Source organism: Vigna angularis, chromosome 8 (assembly GCF_016808095.1).
Source record: "Vigna angularis cultivar LongXiaoDou No.4 chromosome 8, ASM1680809v1, whole genome shotgun sequence".
NCBI classification, from domain to species: Eukaryota; Viridiplantae; Streptophyta; class Magnoliopsida; order Fabales; family Fabaceae; genus Vigna; species Vigna angularis.
In genome coordinates this window covers 28,333,530-28,351,101 of record NC_068977.1, presented here as the reverse complement: position 1 = coordinate 28,351,101, position 17,572 = coordinate 28,333,530, and positions in this window count along the sequence as shown.

The following is a 17,572-nucleotide window of genomic DNA, read 5'->3' as shown; positions in this document are numbered from 1 at the left end:
CTCCATGTAATTGCACCACCCCCAAGTGTGAATACATAAACATTAGTGGATTTTGTCTCATCTAAATCAGAGATCCAATTAGCATTATTGTAACCTTCTAGTACCGTGGGAAATCCATTATATTCAATCGCATAATCCATTGAACCTCTTAAGTATCTCATAAGCTTAGCAAGTGCATCCCAATGTTTCTGATTTTGACATTGTGTGTACCTACTCAGTCTACCTACTACATAAGCAATATCAGGTCTAGAAAAACTCATCAAGTGTAGTAAACTCTCGATTATCTAGGCATATTGAGCCTAAGATAAAGATTCTCCTCTATTTTTCATTAATTTAGAGTTAGCATCATAAGGGGTACTCATAGTATTAATTTGGGTCACGCACTGTGCACTTAGAAGCCCAATCTGCATTCGGCCCATCAGATTGGAAGATAAGCTGAAAGTGAGTCTGCGTGGCATTTGCGTAAAGTAAGGAGAAAATGGAGAGAGAAACGTCAGAGACTTTCTCTGATGAAAGGAAGAGAGCGAGGCGGACGTTGGTGGCCGGAGGAGCTCCGATACGGCAGCGGTTACTCTCGGTGCAGAAGACCAAGTTGAAGGTCTTGAAACGGTGAGTAAGAAAAACCTCTTCTTTTATTATTTGTGAGTACATTCAAAAATACAAAGTGTATACATTCTTAGTTGGGGAAAGGGGAAAGGGACTCTGTATATATAGAGTTCCAAAGAGGGAAAACAAGAACGAAAAACAACCCACTGTTCAAACAGAACAGTGAAGAACTGTCCAACCAAAAACAGTTAAGAGAATCGAAAGATTCTCAATACCCTCCCCTCAAGCTGGACTATGTATATTGACTAGTCCAAGCTTGGGAATGATATGTTTGAAGTTGACGCGATGCGGAAATTTGGTGAAGACGTCGGCCAGCTGTTCATCGGATCGTACAGGAAGAAGATGTAGTAGCCCTTCCTGGATCTTTTCACGAACAACGTGACAGTCAAGCTCAATGTGCTTGGTCCGTTCGTGAAAGCTCTGGTTATGAGCAATGTGGCGAGCAAACTTGTTGTCACAGTATAGGATAGGCACTCCAGATTCTTCAATTTGAAGATCTTTAAGTAAATAGTGGAGCCACTGTATTTCACATACAGTGGCAGCAAGGGCTCTGTATTCAGCCTCAGTAGATGATCTGGAAACAGTCTTCTGTTTCTTAGACTTCCAGGAAACAAGTGATGTCCCAATAAAGACACAAAATCCTGTAGTTGACCTTCTAGTGTTAGGACAACTAGCCCAATCAGAATCACTAAAACCTTTCAGGTGAATAGGAGAGTCTGCAGCGAAAAACAATCCTTCATTAGGGGTAGATTTGATGTATCTGAGCACATGCTGAGCAGCCCTATAATGGTGTTCTGTAGGAAATTGCATAAACTGGCTAAGTAAATTGATAGTATAACATAGATTAGGTCTAGTGTTTGTAAGGTAGAGTAACTTCCCTATCAATCTTCTGTAGGGTCCAGGATCATCAAGTTGGCTGTCCAATTTGTATAATGGACTAGTGTCTCTGAGAAAGGGTGTAGTAGAGGGTTTGCATCCCTCCATTCCTGTTTCCTCAAGTATGTCTAATGCATATTTTCTTTGACACAAGTGAATTCCCTTTTTAGACCTAGCCACTTCAAGTCCGAGAAAGTACTTGAGTTCTCCAAGATCCTTTATGCGAAATTTATTATGTAAGAGCTCTTTGATGCAATTGATTTCTTCCAAGGAATTTCCTGCCAACACAATGTCATCCACATATACAAGTAATGCAGTGAAATATGCACCAGTTCTTTTGGTGAATAATGAGTGATCAGACTTAGATTGTTTATATTTAACAGAGATTAGATAAGAGGACAATTTTTCAAACCATTGTCTGCTTGCTTGCTTCAAGCCATATAAGGATTTAGTTAATTTGCAAACCTGTCCCTTTGTATGAATACTTAGTCCTGGAGGAGGTTGCATATAAATCTCTTCATTGAGGTCACCGTGAAGAAACGCATTGTCCACATCTAACTGGTGTAAGAACCAATTATTTGAAGCAACTAGTGCTATCAAAAGTCTAACAGTGGTGAGTTTCGCAACAGGAGAAAATGTGTCTAAGTAATCTATCCCTTCTTGTTGGGTATACCCTTTTGCCACCAACCTAGCCTTATGCCTTTCAATGCTTCCATCAGCTCTAAATTTTGTTTTATATACCCACTTGCACCCTATAGGAGTTTTTCCTGATGGCAGTTGAGTTAAAAACCAAGTATTGTTGTCCTGCAAGGCTTTAATTTCTCTTTGCATTGCTTCTATCCATTCCCTTTTGTCTTTAGCTTCATTGCAAGTCCGAGGCTCCTTATTTTCAGTGACAACCATGATATATTTGGAGTGTTTCTCTGACAAATTATCACAACATAGTAGATTAGTTATCGGATAGGGAGTTTTGAAATTGTTTTTAACAGTCAAGGATTGATTCACCTGGTGGATGTAATCTTCTAGATAGGCAGGAGTCCTTCTAACCCTTTCTGGTCTTCTGTGTCTGTAGTTTTCTTGACTGTTATTTGTGACAGTAGGATTCTGCAGTTCTTCCTCCTGATTAATTTCTTCTTGCTCATCAAAACGCTCTTCATTAGTAGGATAGTAGTCTTTGGAGAAATCAGTTAAGAACTCATCTTCATCCTTCTCATTGTCTATGCTTTGCTGATTACCTGGAAAGTTCTTATAGGGCAACACTTCTTCATGAAACATGACATTTCTGCTAACAAAGAGCTCTTTGGTATTTATGTCTAATACAATATAGCCTTTGACACCACTTTTATACCCTAGGAACACTCCTTTTCTAGCTCTAGGATCCAACTTGTTTCTATTATTTTCAAGTGTAGAAGCAAAACATAAACATCCAAAGACTTTGAGGTCTAAGTAAGTAGGTGGTAGATTGTAAAGCATATCATAGGGAGTTTTATGTCCTAGACTAAAAGAAGGCAATCTATTTATCAAGTAAACAGCATGTCCAATATGTAATACCCTAATATGTTAAAGAGTATTACTTTTAGTAGAGACTAAATTAACTTATCTTCTATAAACAATCCAACTTTATTTCAATTCTCCCAAAGTACAATACCAAACTTACAAACTTCAAACGATATAGTCTTCACCACTTAACATAAATTCAAATTTCAACTTATAAGTTTTACACAACATAATTTTTCCAATACAAATTTATTCTTTTTACAAAATATCCCTGAAAGTTTTTCCCCGCATCTCTCTCATCTCTAAGCTTTTTCAACCGCATCTGCAACATTATCTATTCACATATAACATGAGTTATATGATCATAGCACAAACAAATAAGGGTAAGCCAACCTTATCATATCAATCATTAAACTTGTAATAAAAATATTTCAATCATGTATTTCTACAATTACTAAAATATCATTACCCCGATGTCATTAATTCATCATTATCAAAATCATCTTCCTCAATTTCATAAACCTTACAATTTTACCATGCTTACTCACGAAGCCTTATGGTCAGACCGCTCTCTGCCTGCTTCCTTAAGCCTCACCTGTATACTATGTCTTACTCTCTGAAGCCTTATGGTCAGACCTCTCTCTGCCTGCTTCTATAAAACTTATGAACCACATATTTATGTCAAAGCCTTATGGTCAGACCACTTGTTGCCTGCTTTCATAAACCTCAGGTGTTACTTTGATCATATCAAGCTCTCATGGTATAAACCGAACATACTACTTCTCGTAGGAAACATTATTTCATAAGCAATGATTTCTTATATCCACTCCAACATTTCATCCAATCAACATTTCATACCCTCTTATCCACTCCAATATTTCATCAAATCAACAATTCATAACCTCTTCTCCACATAACTCAATCATGTTCATTCTCTAATCATAATTTGACAATAACCTCAAACAGTATCTGTATATCTATTTAATACCCATATACAAGTTATTACAGAACACTTATTCCAAACCTTCCAACAAGATCAATTTCAGCCAACAAACTCATTCAATAAATTAATCACAATAAACATCCATAATAGAATTCATACAAGATAATTATAAACAATTAACAATAATAAAACATTACTATAAATGGTCATAGAAGAATACAATATTTGACAATCATAAAAATAATCTTAATATAAAAATTCATGGGGAAACAAGAAGTGGAATCTGGCAGAGCCGGTTAGACAACTTCTAATCCATCCAACAATACAATATAATTAAATAACAAGAACAATACATGTCTGGGGAAATAAGAAGTTGAATCTGGCAGAGCCGGTTAGACAACTTCTAATCCATCCAACAATACAATATAATTAAATAACAAGAACAATACATGTCTGGGGAAATAAGAAGTTGAATCTGGCAGAGCCGGTTAGACAACTTCTAATCCATCCAACAATACAATATAATTAAATAACAAGAACAATACATGTCTGGGGAAATAAGAAGTTGAATCTGGCAGAGCCGGTTAGACAACTTCTAATCCTTCCAAAAATGCAATAAAATAAATAAGTAAAGCAATAAATACTTTGGGGAAACAAGAAATTGAATCTGGCAGAGCCGGTTAGACAATTTCTAATCCTTCCAAAATACAAAAATAAACCACTAACAACATACAATTGGCATAACATAATCAACATCACATTTTACAACTATCACTCTTGGATATTAACACAAAAGCATACTCTCATTTAAAATTCAAGATTTAAAATCAGACAAAAGCATACAAGTTATTACAGAACCCTTATTCCAAACCTTCCAACAAGATCAATTTCAGCCAACAAACTCATTCAATAAATTAATCACAATAAACATCCATAATAGAATTCATACAAGATAATTATAAACAATTAACAATAATAAAACATTACTATAAATGGTCATAGAAGAATACAATATTTGACAATCATAAAAATAATCTTAATATAAAAATTCATGGGGAAACAAGAAGTGGAATCTGGCAGAGCCGGTTAGACAACTTCTAATCCATCCAACAATACAATATAATTAAATAACAAGAACAATACATGTCTGGGGAAATAAGAAGTTGAATATGGCAGAGCTGGTTAGACAACTTCTAATCCATCCAACAATACAATATAATTAAATAACAAGAACAATACATGTCTGGGGAAATAAGAAGTTGAATCTGGCAGAGCCGGTTAGACAACTTCTAATCCATCCAACAATACAATATAATTAAATAACAAGAACAATACATGTCTGGGGAAATAAGAAGTTGAATCTGGCAGAGCCGGTTAGACAACTTCTAATCCTTCCAAAAATGCAATAAAATAAATAAGTAAAGCAATAAATACTTTGGAGAAACAAGAAATTGAATCTGGCAGAGCCGGTTAGACAATTTCTAATCCTTCCAAAATACAAAAATAAACCACTAACAACATACAATTGGCATAACATAATCAACATCACATTTTACAACTATCACTCTTGGATATTAACACAAAAGCATACTCTCATTTAAAATTCAAGATTTAAAATCAGACAAAAGAAAAATATAGTATATTCAAGACTCAAGATAATACAAAAAGAAATACTCAAAGTTAGCTTCCCTTACCTCTATTACAGACTTAATCTCCTCGCTCTCTGAAAACTTCCAGAATATCCCCTTTGAAATTAGAAATTCTTCCAACTCTCTTCTCTAAAAAATTTTCTAAGTTCTTTGGTGTAAATTTTCAACCTCCCCCCCTTGGCTATTTATAGCAAAAAAATTTACTATTCAGTTTTTACTATTCATTTTAACTATTCATTTTTTTATTCATTTTACTATTACAAAAATAATTTTTTATTTGCAATTTGATGAATTCTGATCTCAAAGCTACGTGGAACACTTATCCTTTCCAAATATTATTTTTTTTTATTTTTTTATTTTTTTTTACTATTCACTTTTTACTATTCACAATTTACTATTCACAATTTACTATTCATCATTTACTATTCATCATTTTTTTTTAGCATTTAACTTACAAATATTTTCAAGGATCTTACACAATAGCATAAGACCAGTAAACTTTAGGTATGTTGGAATGAAAAAGAAGACTTCGTGTCACGTTAAGTATATGCTGATGTTTTCTTTCAACTACAGAGTTCTGTTCTGGTGTCTCAACACAACTTTTCTGATGAATAATTCCATGCATATCATAAAAACTAACACAGTTAAATTCTGGCCCATTGTCGGACCTAATGATTTTTATCATCTTGTTAAACTGATTATTGATTTTAATGACAAAATTTTGTAGTAAGTCTTTGGTTTGTCCTTTATTACTCATTAGAAAAGCCCATGTGTGTCTGCTGTAATCATCAACTATACTAAGAAAATACCTATGCCCATGAACAGAAACAGTATTCAACGGCCCCCAAATATCACAATGAATAACCTCAAAACATTCAGTAGTAACAGATAAGCTTTTTGTAAAAGGCAACTTGTGTTGTTTTGCATAATGGCAAGTGTCACAAACAATATCAGTATTAGTCTTAACATAAGGAAACATTTCACATATGTGTTTAACAACATGATGTCCAGGGTGTCCTAGTCTAAGATGCCACAGATTAACATCAGTCTTTTTAAAAGAGAAAGCAGTCTTGGCAATATCTCTTTGTTCTGGTTTAGAGAAATCTTGTAAGTAATAGAGACCATTCCATGGTTTAGCACATCCAATCGTCTTCAATGAATGATTCTTCCTTATCTGACAATTCTCATAGAAAAAAGTTAGATTGCAATCCAAGTCTTTGATAAGACTTTGAACAGAGATTAGATTGAAACAAAAATTAGGTATGTAAAGGACATTGAAAATGATAAAATTCTCAGCAAGCTGGACATTTCCAGCATATTCAGCAGTGATGGTAGTTTTATTTGGTAACTTTATGGAAATGAGTTTAATTTTGTGAAAAACAATAAAATTGGATTTGTCATGTGTAACATGGTCAGTAGCTCTCGTGTCGATAATCCAGGAAGAATTACCTGGTTTATTCTCAGTCTCTTTCCTCTGAACTTGATTAACTTTGTGAATGGATGAATCTTCAGTCTTATCAATCATTTTTAGAAGTCTCTGCATCTGTTCTGGCGTGAAAGGATTGGTATTATTGCTACTGTTGGTCTGTTGTTGTATCTTCAAATTGCCTTCAGAGTCAGTGTTGCTTTGACTAACATTAACAGAGTTCCAATCACTCTTCCTTTCTTCTTTCTTGTACCATGGGGGGTATCCGTGCTTAGAATAGCACTCATCAACAGTGTGATTCATCTTATTACAATAAGAGCATTGCTTTCCATAATTCAGATTTCTACCCCTACCTCTGCCTTGTGCACGAGTTCCAACAAAACGTCCTTCACTCCTCCAGTTTTGTTCAGGTTTCCAGTGATTGTTTTTGTCAGCAACATTCGCCAAAATTCTGGTTTCTGTAGTACATTGCTTTTCTTGTCTTTCTTGTTGAATAATCAAAGAGAAAACACGGTTAACATTGGGTAAATGATCCATTAAGAGGATCTGCGTTCTAACAGTATTGTAAGAATCATTTAATCCTTTCAAGAAGCAAATTACATGCTCCATTTCCCTATATTTCAACATAATCTTGGACATGTCACAGTTGCATGGAGTCTCACAAGTACAAACAGGAATGGGTCTTAAAGACTCTAATTCTTCCCATAATATCTTCAGATCAGTGAAAAATTGACTGACTCCCCGTTCCCCTTGCTTAATTGAGTGTATGTCTTGTAGTAAATATGAGATTTTGAAATAATCTCCTTTGGAAAACCTCTCCTTAAGCTCATCCCATAGCTCCTTTGCTTCTTCGACGTAGATGACGCTCTCTGCGATATGTGGAGATAAGGTCTTTGTTATCCATGACAGGATCATCATATTACACCTTTCCCAGGTGTCATAGACAGCATCAGTTTTCTGGGGTCTCTTTATGGACCCGTCTATGAATTTAATTTTGTTTTTCGAAAGCAGAGCCCTCCTTATGGATCTGCTCCAGGACGAGTAGTTATTCTCGTTGAGAGTTTGTGTAATCAAAGTCAAACCTGGGTTTTCTCCCGGGTGTAGATAGAATGGGCTGGCGGGATTGGAAGACTGATCAGATTGATCCATGGCAGCAAAGTGGCTCCAAGAACCCAGCAAAAAGAAGACCCAAGAAACCAGCCCAAGAAGAACCAAGAAACAGCAGCGGTGGCAACGGAAGCAGAGCAGGTACTAGACCTGCTCTGATACCATATTAATTTGGGTCAGGCACTGTGCACTTAGAAGCCCAATCTGCATTCGGCCCATCAGATTGGAAGATAAGCTGAAAGTGAGTCTGCGTGGCATTTGCGTAAAGTAAGGAGAAAATGGAGAGAGAAACGTCAAAGACTTTCTCTGATGAAAGGAAGAGAGCGAGGCGGACGTTGGTGGTCGGAGGAGCTCCGATACGGCAGCGGTTACTCTCGGTGCAGAAGACAAAGTTGAAGGTCTTGAAACGGTGAGTAAGAAAAACCTCTTCTTTTATTATTTGTGAGTACATTCAAAAATACAAAGTGTATACATTCTTAGTTGGGGAAAGGGGAAAGTGACTCTGTATATATAGAGTTCCAAAGAGGGAAAACAAGAACGAAAAACAACCCATTGTTCAAACAGAACAGTGAAGAACTGTCCAACCAAAAACAGTTAAGAGAATCGAAAGATTCTCAATACATAGGTTTGAAGTCATAATAACCAAACTTCTTAAGAAGTTTCTCAATGTATTGTTCTTGGGATAGTAATATATTATCTCCCTTTCTTATGATTCTAACACCTAATATTGCATTGGCTTCATCCATGTCTTTCATTTCAAAGTTCAATCCTAAAAACAATTTAGTTCTAACGACAATTTCATTGTATGTATCAAAAATTAACATGTCATCCATATACAAACATATAATGATACAATCACCATTTCCAGATTTGGAGTACACACATTTATCATCATCATAGGTGAAAACCCATCACATAATACTACATTATCAAGTTTTTTATGCCATTATTTTGGTGTTTGTTTCCACCCATACAAAGATTTTAAAAGTCTGCATACTTCATTATCTTGACCAAGTACAACACACCCTTTAGGTTGATTCATATAAATTTCTTCCTCTAAATCATCATTAAAAAAGGTTGTTTTAACATCCATCTGACGTATCACTACTTTATGGATAACTTGCCAGAGTTAACAACACTCGAATGGAGAAAATCCTAGTCACAAGGGCAAAGGTATCAAAGTAATTTACTTTGGGTTTTTGAGTAAAACCTTTTACTATTAATCTTGCCTTATACTTCTTTATGGATCCAGCAAGGTGATATATTTTCTTAAAGACCCACTTACAACCAATGGGTTTTGCTCCTTTAGGAAAATCTACTAAATTCCAAGTATTATTTTTCTTGATAGATTTAAATTTAATCCTAATGGCCTTATCCTACTGTTTTGCATCAGGAGCACTGGTAACCTCTAGAAAGCTAGTTGGATCATTATCATCAAGATAAGTGTAAAAGTCATATCTGATAATGATGAAATAACTGTCTATATATCTACTGCTTAGAATGTTTCACATCTCATTTTAATAAAGTATTAAAGAAGTAAGTAAACATACAAGCATGTATTTCCTGCAACATCAAATTTTTGGTTGAACCTATATGTTTTAGTTCATCGCTTGAGTTATGCCAATTTAAATAATAATTAAAAGTCTAGTGACACCCATCGGAACTCTGTTGAATATAAAAAATTCTATTCTCTTCGTTCGAAAGATCTTTTTGTCAACGTATATTTTTTTAAACATTTGTTACATCGTTGAGTTAACATAGAAGTATCCCAATGTTAATCTACTTTTTAGCATATTTCTTCTTTGCTGAGATGTTTGCTGAGTATTTTGAGTATTTGAACCACACCTTATAGTACTATTCGATTGCTTAAAAGCTAGTGCAGACACAAATTTTATGATATTATTTTCTCTTATTAATACTAGTAGAAAGAGGCAGTGTTCATGTTTTCTTTTCATGCTAAATTTGATTCAAAAGTAAGTTCCAATCATATTTACATAAGATGGGGATTAGTAAGAGAATGTGAAATAAAATAATGTTCTCCTATTAGAAATTTTAGCATAAAAATCATACATGTAAGATAAGAATTTGAGAAATTAGTAAGTTATTTAAGACTAAGACCATGAGAGTACAGGTTCAATCAACAAGATGAATTGCAGGAGTAATAAACTTTAGATTAATTCCTAAGTTAGAGGTCTGATAAGTTTTTCTGCAAGTAACCAGAAAATATGACTGATTTAGCATTTATAAAACTTTAATCTCTATTTTCTTCAATGTCCTTGCCCACTTTTGTGAAAAATGTCAATTATGTTTTATCTTGGAACTTTGACTATGAAAAGTACGAATCTTCATACAAGATAGTCTTCAATTGTTCACAAGTATTAATCAAAATTGATCAAGCACTCAATGTCACTCTTCTCAATAACATAATTTCAAATGCTTTTCTATATTTGATGCAACTCGACTCAACCAGCAACATCACTACATTTGTCACATCTTGGCTTTTAGAAAGTAGCAGGGGCTTTGGCATTGAAGATTTTCTGTATGTGTGTGCAACATTTCTAATTACACCTATCCCTCATTTTGTAATGTATTTTTCCAAAATTTGCCATTTTTGGAATCTAATTTCAAGAAACATAAGAGTTAGGTGTGTCGGAATTAGTTTCTAGAACGTATTTAATACATTCCAAATTGTTATAATTGACTATTTGTCTCATTATTGGTATTGTAGTTTTAGCTACTTGTTCCAATGATGTTTATATAGATTACCCTGTAGATGATATTCTGGAAATTTTGGGTGTAGCTTTTTAACCTCATTTCTCTGTTTTTAAAATTTAATTTAATTTATTTTAACATTTGTATAGAAAAACAAAACAAAATGAGACTCTATACAAAAGACAAAAAAAGTGAAAAGGAGAAGAAAAAAAAAAGTGAAAAAAGGGAAACAAAAAATACTGGTAAAAAAGAAAACACAATGTAGAGTGTTCTCTGATTTGAAGAAATTGGTATGCCACTCTGCAGTCACTATGATTTCCATAAGCTGCATGTTATAACTTATATATTCACCGAAAGGAGAGTGATATCGATCTATAATTTTGTTCTTCTGTAGGGTCTTTCTGAATTAGGCAACTACCCTTCAGATTGGAGTGCAAATACTCCTTTATCTGTAGGGTATGTCATCTTTAGCATACCTATCACTGTATTACTAAAACCAATTACGCTAGAGTATGCCATCCTAATTTCTTGATTCATATGAATATCCGTACATTTATGGTTAAGTTATTTTCTCCTTATCTTCTGCCTACGTCTAAACCATCAAATGCAGATGGAACTTTGTTTTTCACTTAGCAAGTATATCAATGCTCTCGTTTACAATGGTAGCATAATAGTCAAAATATGAAGGTTACTCCACTTCACCTTCTGTGGATTCTATCAATGTATGCTGTGATAGGTCAGACTTAAGTTGGTGAAATTTGGGAGACAGAAGACAGTGTTCTGTCACCGTGTATGCAGACAACATGCTATTATGTGAGTTCTGCTTGCACGCATGGACAGAATAGCATTGTCTTTGTATATGATAACCTAATTTTCTAATCCATAAAATGGGCACACTAAAAAGATTAAAAATTTAAAGTTTGTGAACTAGTTATACATTTTTTTTTTGGGAACCAGATACCTGTTCATATGACCTAATTGGTATTATTGACTCAATACATTATTCAAAAACAGTTTTAGATGTCAAAATGAATACTAATTTGTTTAAGTAACCAGATTCTGAATTCCTCAAATCAACTCTAATATCAACCAAATTAAGCATACATCCAAGAACAACTCCATATACCAAAACATTAATTCCAGACCAAATCAAGCATACGTCACAATATATCAAAGCGTCAACAACATCTAAAAGTGAGAGTTAGCCTCCCTTAACTAACAAATGACCAAAATGGCTAGAAGGCCAAAAACATATCCAAACGAATAGGAAGTCTTGTATACTCTTACAAGCAACAAAAACACGATTAGGGTGCATTGTTAGAACTATTAATCAACAAATAGTCATATAGAAGACTCAAACACCAAATGTAACCATAGAAACATCGCATGCAAAAGAAGAACGAAATGGACCAAAGAGAGAAAAAAAAAACTAACTTACTCTATCTGATAAACTGATCGGATAGACTTGAAGATCTCATCATGAAGATCACTCAGGCATCTACGATTTTCAAACAAATAAACCAAAAAAGAAAACTCCTAAAAAGAAGTCAAAGGACTCTAAAAAAGTAATTTCATAGTGTGTTTTAAAATAATAAAACTAGTCCATAATAAAATTATTTATATTAAAATCTTTTAATATTAAAATAATCAAATTTCACTATTTTTAATTTACTATCAATTCTAAATGTCAATTTTTAAATTTTTATATCGTTTACAAATTTTCTAACACGTAAAATGAACTAGGAATTAGAGTTCGTATAAACTAATCTTAGTCTTATCTTTTAATTTGAAATGAATAATTAGATTAAATTTAATTAGAGAAGAATGAATTTTTTTTTCAAACATGCAAATAGTGACGCCTTTTCACTTACAGTATTTTGATAAAAAAAATATTTATATGCAATATATTTGTATATTAGGAGTAAAAGTATTTATAAATTTGATATATTTCTTCGTATTTATGAGAAAAATACATTTGTATGTAATAGTATATTATAATAAAGTATATATATCTTTGGATTTTTAAGTATTTATATATTAGGAGTCTTCATTTATTTTATTTGCATGGTGTCTATATCAATTTTATCCGCGGACACGGCTACTCGCGGGTAAAATCCGCTGCGGGTAGTAACTATTTGCGGATACTCGTGGGTAATGGAAAGCGGGTATTTTAATACCTGCTTCTAAACGGGTCAGGTACGGGTAGTTACTACCCGTCCCGCGGGTATCCGTTATCCACAAAAAATTAAAAAATAAATAATGTATATATATTTTTAATTAAATTTAATTAAAAATAAAATAAAATAATATTTTATTAGTTTAAATTTAATTAAAATTAAATTTTAGTTTACATTTAATTTAATTTATATTATATATATATATATTTGTATTTTTATTTAAATTTTATTTTTAAAATGTATTAATTTTTTTTTGCGGGTATCCGCAGGTATTTTAAAATATCCACGAGTATTTTTTAAATGGGTATCCGACGGGTAACGGGTACGATTTTATCCGGCAGGTCGGGTTGTGAATAGGCACTACATGTACCTGACCCGACCCGTTGTCATCCCTAATGGTGTCCATAATATGTGATGACAATAGAAAGTTTGTGAAGTGTGTGTTAGAAACTAAATTTTCTGCATATTATTTTATTTTGAATAATAAATAGAAGTTTGATTTTTAAAATTATTTGGGTTTGGATTATATATATATATATATATATATATATATATATATATAACACTTTGGTACTATTAGAAAGCTGAAAAAGTGGAAACTAGAAAGATATTAAAGAATTAACTGTAAAAATTGATTAAATTAAATATAATTTCAATCTTATATTTTAAATGTATGATATCAGAATTTATTTCTTTGATACACATTGATCTGACTTTAAATATGATGAGCTGGCCTAACAATGATATTTGAGTAAGTGACTGTTAAGTGAATGGCTAAGAAAGAATGACTCAACCCATGAGTTCGGTTTTTATAGTCAAGTCTCTCAAATTTCATAAAAGAAAAAAATAAAATAAAGAGAGAAGGATACATAAACAGAGACCAGTTATAATATAGGTTGGAGATAATACATTTATAAAGAGTTTTTAAAATACATTAATATTAATTTTAAAAAATAATTCTTGGTCGTCAATGAGAAGAGATCAAGTTAAATAAAATAATAACATCAAAAGTGATTTGAGGAGTTAGTTAATTATAAAAATTATTTTGATTGAATAAAGTTAACAACTTGTTTAAATATATATGATTCTCATTTATTTCTTCGTATATGAGAAAAATCAACAACTCTGATTTCTAATGGATAGGACTTTAAAAGTCTTTTGGTTTCATTTTCTGCTTTTCCTTCCCACCATGTGCTAATTTGATAACTCATAAAATGGGTTGGACTACCATTTTTGTTCTTTCTTATCTTTTAGGTTTGCTAAATTTTCTAACTTATAATATGGACTAGGAATAAGAAATCCATGTAAATAAAAACACATTTAAAGTTTAGAAAAGAGTTAATAAAACATTTAAATACAACTTTTGCTGTCTGCTTAAATATAACTTTACTGAATTCTCGTCAGAAAAAGTAAAAATTATTCAAAGGTTTTGGGTGTATAGAAATGTGGTGGTCATTGATCAACAGGGGACTAATCTTCCAAAATGGTAAGTCAATAATAACCGTTCAATAGATATTATTATCACAAGTGCATGACTTCATAAATTTAAATAAATTGAATCTAGAAAAGTCTGATTTTATAAATGTATGAAAGTTGTGCAATGAAATTTAAAATGTTATTAGGTGTTCTTATATTATTTATATTTTTAGCTAGCTTATCTTGTGTGTATTATAAGATGATTTAATTATTTATGAAAAAAAAATTTATAGATAACCATGTTGTTTCTTTTGATATTTTTTGTATGTTTATTTGTTTTTTCTGTGACGATGAACTTATTCGTCTGGATATGAGACGTAGGCATTGAAACATCTATGGTAGTACTTTTCTTTGATTGCTTTAAATATATTATATTATTATTGTTTTGTTTTTATAATAATTGTATTAATATTATGTATTTATATGTTGAGATGATTTATTTTGTTTATCAATTTTATAATGTGATAAGTTGTAAGTTGTTAAAATCAAGATATTAGAAAATCACAAATATAAAATTTACACATTCATTTTATATAAATAAAGTTTTAAAACAATTGATAATGAAAATAAAATTTTCATACAAGAATAAAAAAAAATCTTTATAAGTTAGGTATTGGTATGAGTTGTTATTTATTATTCTTTAGATTATTCCATCACATAAGATACAAATTTTAAATGTGATGGGTTGGCCTAACTTTATTATGATATTTGAGTGAGTGACGGTTAAGTAAATGACTAAGACTGTGTGAAACAATGAGTTGGGTTTTTAAAGTAAAGGCAGAGATAATACATTTAGTGTGAACTTGACTATTTATAAAGAGTCTATAAAATAGATATTAAAATATTAATTTTAAAAAATAATTATTGGTTCTCAATAAGAAATAAGGAAGTCAAATAAAATAATTAAAAGTGATTTGAGGAGTCAGTAAATTCTAAAAATTATTTTGATTAATAAAGTTAACAATTTGTTTAAATATATTATTGTCGTTTATTTCTTTCATACCTTTTCGTATAATAGGTTATTACATGAGGAAAACCAAGAATTGGATCTCTAAAATAGTTTTATTTTTATGATTTATGTGTGGTGTTCTAATTTTGTAATCCATACAGTGTATAGGACTAGTTTAAAAGTCTTTTTGATTTCATTTTCTGCATTTCCTTGTCACGATGTCATAATTTGATAACCATAAAATGGGTTGGATTAGTTCTATTTTTTTCTTTAGTCTCTTTTAATTTTCTAACTTATAAAATGGACGAGGAATAAGAAATCCATGTATTTAAATTAAACAAGCCTTTCATACGTTTTTTGGTCGTCTCATTTAATTCTAGCACCTAAATTACGTTTCTAATTTAAAAAAAGATACAAAATATGTTACTGATTTTGACAACTGTAAGACCCATGAAAAATATTTAAATTTAATAAATAGTTGTTTTTTTTTATTTTTATAAAGTTAATAAAAGTATGGTAAAAAAAAAATTATTAAAATTTATGATAGGTAACAATAATAATAATTTCAAAGGAAGGAGTTTAAAAATTTGAGAATTTATTTTAAAAGTTAAAAAAAAAAAAAATGAATAGTGAATAGTAAATAGTAAATAGTAAATAGTAAATAGTGAATAGTGAATAGTTAAAAAAAAATATTAAAATAAATTGTGGAAGAAAACACTCCACGTAGAATGAATGATTCAGAGATAAGAATGGTGAATAAAAAATAATTTTTGAATAGTAAAAATGAATAGTAAAAGTGAATAGTAAAAATGAATAGTAAAAATGAATAGTAAAATTTTTTGGCTATAAATAGCCAAGAGGGGGAGGCTGAAGAATTGCACCAAAATTCTAGAGAAATTGTGAGAGAAGAGAGGTTAAGGAAATTCTAGTTGAAGAGGGGAAATTCTGGAAGTTTCCGGAGAACGATTTGAGAAGAGGAAACTAAGTCTGGAATAGAGGTAAGGGGAGTTACATTTTGTTTGGTATTATTTTGAGTCTTGTATATGTTGCTTTTGGTTGATCTTAAATCTTGAGTGTGAATTATTTTGTTTCTGTATGATTTTGAATTTTTGATGAGAACATGCTTCTGTCTTTAGATCCAAGTGTGATAGTTGTAAAATGTGATGTTGATTATGTTATGCACATGTATGCTATTAATTGTTTATGGATGGATGAGAAGTTGTCTAACCGGCTCTGCCAGATTCAACTTCTTGTTTCCCCATACTTTATATTGTTTTCTTTTTTGTTTTTATTTTTGGAAGGATTAGAAGTTGTCTAACCGGCTTTGCCAGATTCAACTTCTTATTTCCCCAAACCTGTTATTATTCTTATTATTTAATTACGTTGTATTCTTGGAAGGATGAGAAGTTGTCTAACCGGCTCTGCCAGATTCAACTTCTTGTTTCCCCATACTTTATATTGTTTTCTTTTTTTGTTTTTATTTTTGGAAGGATTAGAAGTTGTCTAACCGGCTTTGCCAGATTCAACTTCTTATTTCCCCAAACCTGTTATTATTCTTATTATTTAATTACGTTGTATTCTTGGAAGGATGAGAAGTTGTCTAACCGGCTCTGCCAGATTCAACTTCTTGTTTCCCCATACTTTATATTGTTTTCTTTTTTTGTTTTTATTTTTGGAAGGATTAGAAGTTGTCTAACCGGCTTTGCCAGATTCAACTTCTTATTTCCCCAAACCTGTCATTATTCTTATTATTTAATTACGTTGTATTCCTGGAAGGATGAGAAGTTGTCTAACCGGCTCTGCCAGATTCAACTTCTTGTTTCCCCAAGAATTTTTATTAAGTTTATTTTAATGATTGTCAAACATTTGATTCTTCTCCGTTGACCATTTATAGTAACATTTTATTATTGTTAATTTGTTTGTAATATATTTATCTTGTATGATTTCTGTGTTGAATGTATTTTATGATGTTGACATGAAATTATGAATATGAACATGATATGAGTTTTATGAGGAGATTTTGTAATAATATGACATGAGTTGAGGAAAATGAGCATGATATGAGTCTCATGGAGAGATTCTATGTTGGTATGGTATTAGTGTATATGTTGATGTTGAGGGTCCTGTTGTTGGTGGTTATCCTAAAACTCTAAT